The sequence below is a fragment of the Alosa pseudoharengus genome, unplaced genomic scaffold (assembly GCF_046254945.1).
Source record: "Alosa pseudoharengus isolate Yale_2024_CS ecotype anadromous, Long Island Sound unplaced genomic scaffold, YU_APseudo_1.1 YU_APseudo_1.1_scf_9, whole genome shotgun sequence".
NCBI classification, from domain to species: Eukaryota; Metazoa; Chordata; class Actinopteri; order Clupeiformes; family Clupeidae; genus Alosa; species Alosa pseudoharengus.
Window position 1 is genome coordinate 29093640 of NW_027468881.1, and position 7164 is coordinate 29100803.

At 41.6% G+C, this 7164-nt stretch overlaps 1 protein-coding gene across 1 annotated transcript in view; it reads left to right on the forward strand.

Moving 5' to 3' along the window:
• The window catches only part of fignl2 (fidgetin like 2), an 18459-nt gene extending 18213 nt beyond the window's left edge, over window positions 1-246 (forward strand). Inside the window, exon 3 of the mRNA XM_076276377.1 lies at window positions 1-246. This exon is cut by the window's left edge and continues 2166 nt beyond it. The gene's annotated coding sequence lies outside the window, so the exon portion shown is untranslated.
• The last annotated feature ends 6918 nt before the right edge of the window (window positions 247-7164 follow it).

The following is a 7164-nucleotide window of genomic DNA, read 5'->3' on the forward strand; positions in this document are numbered from 1 at the left end:
GAGAGAAAAGAGAGAGAGAGAGAGACTGAGAAAGGGAGAGACCAGTCAGCCACTGTTTGTAGTCTGGGGGAGGACTGCTGATCCTATCTTCTTCTCTTTGCTTTTTCATGTGCAAAGCCTTGTAGAGTTTTTTTGTAACTACTTAATGACAGCCAAATGAATGGGGTTAAGATGGGGGATTTCATTTGTGTGAGGAGCCATTTGAATTGTTGTAGCGGGAGACATGGCTTCTGTCCCTTATAAATATACATATACTTTATTTTTCCCAAAGAAAAAAAAACAACATATTAGGCCTTTTCTTGGATAGGGCAATTTGAGTTGTTTTGGCGGCTGACATGATGGGAGGTCTGAATTCTTGACATCGGGTTTTCACACAGAGTCCGATTAGCCTTGATCCTGGACTAAACCTGGAGATTTAGCCCTTAGGTTTCGGATAATCAAGTTTAAGAAAAAATCCCCACAGTTTGCAACTCTCAGGATCCTATTTATTGCCAGTCCACTCCAGTGGCATTGTTTTTTTTAATATGTCATTTTACTTTAATTGATCATTTGGTATTAAAAGGGCTTAGGATATATTAGAGCAACTATATTGTTTTTCTCGACCAAAAAAAGAAGATCCAAGAGTAATGTACAGGTCAAGAGTACCATAACGCTTCACACCAGTGTCTCTCTCACCTGCCCTTGGCACAGTACTTCATGAGATCGCACACTGCTTTCCTGGGCGTATGTCCGACGCAAACGAGTCATGAAGCGAAAACCATATTCTACTGAGCGAAACACCAGACACTGTAGACCCATCTGAGAGGGCGATCATGTGTGCACTTTTGTTGTTTTTTCATAGCACGTGTCATGTGTGAGTATCTTTCGCACTGACCTTCAGCAACTTAACGCAGCAACTTAGCGCAGGCCCACCGAACAGCACTGCTTAGCACAGCCACGGCAACATGTAGAACGCAGCACAGTGCACACACACGTACACACACACACACACACACACACACATGCACACACACATATACACACACTACGGTTCAGCTGATGTTTCTAACCCCTCCACACATCGACCAGCCCAAGACCACCACTCGGGTGCTCAGGTGGCTGCTTTTTGATGTTTGACTTAAGTTTTTGTTTTGTTTTGTTTTGTTTTATTGTTTTGTTCCTCTTAGTATATCTAGTCTGGTTTGAAATACTCAGGAAAAAATGTCTTTACCTCAGAAATAATGAATAAAAAAGAATGTATGTAACCCTAGGGTCTTAGTAGAAAGTATTGTAAGGGAGGGGAGGGGAGGGGGTTGGGGACGAGGGTGGGGGGATTCTCAGAGGATGGACAGGCCTGACACAGTCTTGCACACACTCACATGTAAACACACACACACACACACACACACACACACACACACTCACACACACACACACACACACACTCACACACACACACCCCCACACACACACACTTGTGCACATACACATAAAAACACACGTGGACAAACACGCTGCAGCTGTGCTTTTTACCTCGCAGGAGAAACTTGAAAATGCTACAAAGACTAACGTTGAATGTAATTCAGGTATTTCAGAGGATATCTGATGCCATAAAACCATGTTTTTAAGTTCTATATAAATACATTTTCTCCTTCTCTTTACCCTTGATTTCTGTAGATTTTGATGGAGTGGAAATTGTCTTCATAAAAAAAGTGTTATGTAGGTGACAGAAGCAATGCCTTTTTTGTTGGACAAACTGTTTTTTGACATGTTTACACCACCGGTGCATGAGTGTGAAGTACATATTCTTACTGTATGCAGCTGGCCCAAGCTGAACATCAGAACCAAACGTTAACGATGATGTTCACAGATTTACCCGTATCAGTCGGAAAAGAAATCAAATAGGGCAAGATCCCCAAAGAATAATCAGAAAATGAAATGAAAACAGAATCTTTTCGTATGCAGGTGACAGCTAATCATGTCTAATCAATGACTGTAGCTACAGTGGACACGTTGTAGATGCACTCAACACATAGACAATCCTGAGGAGACAGCATCTACCAATGTATCAAATGACCCTTTTTTCTCTTCTCGGCTGTCATTTTACAAGCAGCAGGTCAAACGCCACTCCAACTGGCTGTAATTGTTATGTGCTGCTGTTGACATACACACAAGGGGGCTCATTTTTGGTGTGATGTAACATTGTTCCCTGCAACTGCACCCCCCCCCCCCCAATCCACTCTAGTAGCTGCAGACCCCTGTGGCCATGTGGTGGCCTGTCCACTCACCCCACCCCCACTCCTAACCCCCTCCCCCGCCTCCTGCCCAGCCCCCGTCCCCACATGCAGCCCTTTTGGAGGAGCCATATTCTGATTGATGTCCAGTAACCCTATATCACTGCTCGGCCCTTTACAAGTACAGCTGGTGGCTTCAGTCATGGCAGGGAGCCCGGGGTCAATCAGAATGACCCGTGGTGCACATATTGATCCATGCCTAAGGAACAGCAAACGCATCCATCTACTACATTGCAGCCCAGGCCACGGAACACCTTGTGGCCATAGAACTGGGTGGGGGAGATTGGCTGCACAGTGAACATATGCACTGCTTGAATATGATTACGTCATAGAATGATCCAAAGGAATAAAAAGGACAAAGACTGAGTTAGGTCAATCTCGTTGCTCTTGCATAGAGATTGATCTAATGTGTAACAGAAATGGTGTGTGCTTTTTAATGCTAATCTATGTGGTTTCTGGCCCCTCTATGTGGTCAGTTAATATAGTGGGGTGTTGGAAGGACATATGGTAATGTTATTAACACAAGGGGCCGAGCTGCATTGTTTCCAAATGGAGGCCAATTTAGAGGGGCTCATAGTTGCACATGTGAAAGCTTTATCTCATTTCATTATGACCAGGAAGTCACTGCAAGAACCTGAGATGTTTTCTTAAGTGGCTTTTATTGGTCAATTGACTGCTGTGTTCAAAATCACATTCCTGACTTCTCATACTACTGACTTGCATATCACACCAGTGTTTTAAGTATGTTTTATGCACGTGTTTCTGTCTCAAATGTCTCTACACAGCAAATACCAATGTGTTTTTATACTTTACGAGAAGTAATGGTACATTTAAGGAGGGAAACAGTTTGTCCAACAAAACTGGCATTCATTAGCTGTTTTTAATCTATTAGTAAAGTAACTTTGTTCTCAGTTCTTGTAAATTTTCTGTAACCATTTCTACCTCATTTTTGCGACATATTGTACATGAAAGTATTTATTTCATGTCTTTTTTGATGTCTGTTTTAAAAATGGTAATGTTCTTGAACTGTAATGGTCTACCTCAGAAAAGACTGTATTTTAAGAGAAAAGTATCACACAATATTAAAGAGAATTATGTCAACATTGGACTGGCTTATTTTTTCCTGTGATTTTCTTCCATGACTTCACCATCGTTGTCATAGAGCCAGGGTTGCCGAGTGCAAAAGAATGCCAAGGTTAAGAGCCTTACCTCACTCTACATCCATTGCATTTATTGATCCGGCCGTTAAGGTCACTTGCTATAGGACACTTAAATTAATTAACAAATGATTTAATGAAACAAAACACTAATGAGATTTAGAATCTGGTCGGGAGCTACCATCTGGCTACCTACAGGAGGAGGGAGCGTGCGTTAGCCTCCTGGACGTACTGTTTGCTGTTGTTCCTCCCTGGGCTTCCTGTGGTCTGGCCAGAGTCAGTTCATTTGCTGCCATTGGCCCCATCCATCTCTGTCACAGAATTTGTTTCCTCATCGTGGCTCTGCACCACATCGCGGTCAACCTCTAATGCAAGCTAAAGTGACTAGTTTGTCCACAAGAGGGATTATTTCATGGAAATGACCACAGTCATAGCAGATACTGCACCAAACCCTGGCCACATGTGTGTTTATGCTGCAATTTGTCTTAATGAGCAGTCTTGATGTCCTGGACATCCTATTAATCCCATACTTAATTTAAAGTGCGAGTGTTGTTCACATGATTAATTTCCTAATAAAGATAAATAATAAGGAACGGAGCCCTGCACATGTCCTACAGGCCCTGCTGAAGGGTAATTGCACAGCAGCTGTCAGAATTATAAAATAATTCCCCTTCACCATAAAAGTGCTAATTCAATAGCACCAAAAAAAGAGAGGTAGAGAGAAATGTCCTTAGAAAGGCAAAGGGCATGAGGGATATCTCAAGGAGAGGGCGACAAGGTGAAGGTTAACATTAAGTACTGTGCTAAAGCTGAATCTACACCAACCAGTACCCGGGCTTGTATTGAAGACCATTTTGCTAGATTGAAGTAGCCGACTGTATGTGCAAAGAAACATTGTAAAAAATCGCTTGTAAGAGGAGTTTGAAGATTGAAAAACATAATGTATCATTGTATCATCAGCGTATGTGCATAAATATAAAAGATATTGTATACTGGGCATAAAAAGAGATTGGAAGTGTGTGTAAAAAGAAGAAAGGTTGCATTTGGAGATTGCCCCTACTCAATAAAAGAGACTGGCGGAAGGTGATGAATTGCGGTACATACTGTACATGTCTTGAATTTCCCCTAGGGATCAATAAAGTATATCTATCTATGTTCTCCTCAATGCTTGCTCAGCAGGACAGAATTACTAATTTCCCCTCCCTGAGAATGAAGAGTAATTAGTGGATGGGAGTTTGTAATTGAATAATAAACGATGCTAATGAGTCTAGCACAGCTGGTTATTTACCCATTAACAATTAAGGACAGCGTGATTGGCTGCCTTCAACAACTGCAGCCATGACACTTATGGTGAGGTTGCTGTGTTCAAGGAGGGATATGTTTTTTAAAAGAACTAAAGGATGACAATATTTAAGTTATAGGCTTTTCAGCTGAATAGAAATCCAGATGTCTCCATTGCGTTCTTTTCACTTCTGGCAAATGTGGTTAAAACAAGGCCATAAGAGGGGGGTAGAGGAGGAAGCCTTACCCCTGTGATTCACTGTGACTCACTTGACTTACGGTATTTGAATTATTTGTCACTGTTGAAAGTGAGAGATTTTTTCTCATTTTGGAGAAAGTGAGATGGGTTAAGAGTCCCCAACCTGGAACCCTGCCACACAATCTACAAGCAAAATGATATTCTCAATGAGAACATAAAGGCTTTCTAATGGTTCTATTGATTCTATTTTATGTGTGCTCATCATTTTATGATCCTCAATATTAAAAGGTCTTGACTCCAGCAAGACAATCAAGCTCCATGAGGCCATTACTGAGATCATTAAAAATAAGCCATTAACCGTTTTTTGTTTGTAATTCGATCTATTAAGAGATCCACTTTTGTTCTTGTGTATTTTCTATTAGATTGGATGACAACATCCTCTATCAGAGGAAAAGAGAGGGAATGTGTGGCTAGCTTTTGTTCACTCATTGTATGTGGCAAGTCATTTCCATTTTATATCTGGAGTATTCAAAATGATTTTCCAGATTTGACTCTGTCATAACACTTCCCTCTGTTCACCCTGTTTTTTATACCATACTGAAATGCCCTTGTGTCATATGCAGAAACATATAGCTGAATGATATATGAGTCATACCACTATACAACATCATGAATATCCATCATAAAACCCCATTAGCTTATTTATATTTGACCAGGAAAAGGCTGTAAGATGATGACCTTCACTCTCCCTCCACTGGGGCATCTGTGGCCTATCGGTTAGCGCTTCAGACTTGTAACCGGAGGGTTGTCGGTTCAAACCCCGACCAGTAGGCACGGCTGAAGTGCCCTTGAGCAAGGCACCTAACCCCTCACTGCTCCCTGAGCGCCGCTGTTGTTGCAGGCAGCTCACTGCGCTGGGATTAGTATGTGCTTCACCTCACTGTGTGCTGAGTGTGTTTCATGAATTCACGGCTTGGGATAAATGCAGAGACCAAATTTCCCTCACGGGATCAAAAGAGTATATATACTTATACATATATATCTTCTTTAGGAGGCCATGTTATTTGATGACTAGAATGATTAAGGAAAAGCTCTGCTGGAGTCCTGTCTGTTTTGTGGAGTGTCACTGGAGTGTCTTTCCATGGGAGCTGTACGAAATGCCACGCTTAGAGAGCTACAAAGGCTACGGGAACTGCTTTATGTCTGGGCATGGACACTGTTCTCAATCACACTGTGTGACTGAAGTGGACTAAGTGGACCGAATGGTTGGGGGGGGGGTTATCCACCTCTCAAAACAGTTTATTCACCAATTGCAACTTGTAACATTCAAACATCACACTGTATTATCCACATTCACAATCACAATATGTACACTCATCAACATTTCATACCACTGGTATTGTTATAAACATTGGACAATAACCTCCACCATCATCAAATATGTTCTGAGTGCCTTTTAAAAAAAAAAAATCTGATTCCGCATGGCGCAGTCCACCTTACCAAGATCACAGAATTCATAGTTTACCCACCTCTTATTTTACCACTACATCCCTGGGGTGGCTTTCTCTTGATACACTTTTGTCGGGAATATCTTGTTAAGAGGAAGTCAAATTGGTTCTAAGCACTTCAGAGAGATATCTCCGTTGGTGAGATTGGAATAAGGGAAAATACACAATATACATGTCCATGCCACAAGGAAGGCTATGGGCTTGTAAAACCATACGGTGTGGTTCTCAGAGAGTTACATATTCATTGTGATATGATGCAAAAGAACCTTGGAAAGGAGAATATATGTGAATGCTCAGAAGAATGGTCAAGACACTTTCAGAATCTCAAATACCCAAATATGGTGGTGAAAGAAGCATCACTTGGCATATTCTAGTTTCTTATACAATTTGATGTCTACATGTTGATGAGTATGTATGTAAAACATTGCAAGAATAACTACAAAAGCTGCAATATGTAACTGTATATTCAACATGAGTACTACTGTCCACTAACAGACTGAAATAACATCTGAAATGCCTTTGAGGGGGCCTTATATTAAGCAGTCAGATATTACAGCCATAGCCTAATGGGTATAAATAATTCTATGCTCACACAGGACATAGATCCTCTCTGGGCTGCTTTTGAAGAAGAGGAGAATATCTAGCTTGGCCTTTTTTCGGGAAGAAAACATCCGGCGAGGGGACATACCAAGATGAAAGCCTCTCTGCTCCTGTGAGCTGAGAGCACATGGAGCCAAGGTGCTCCT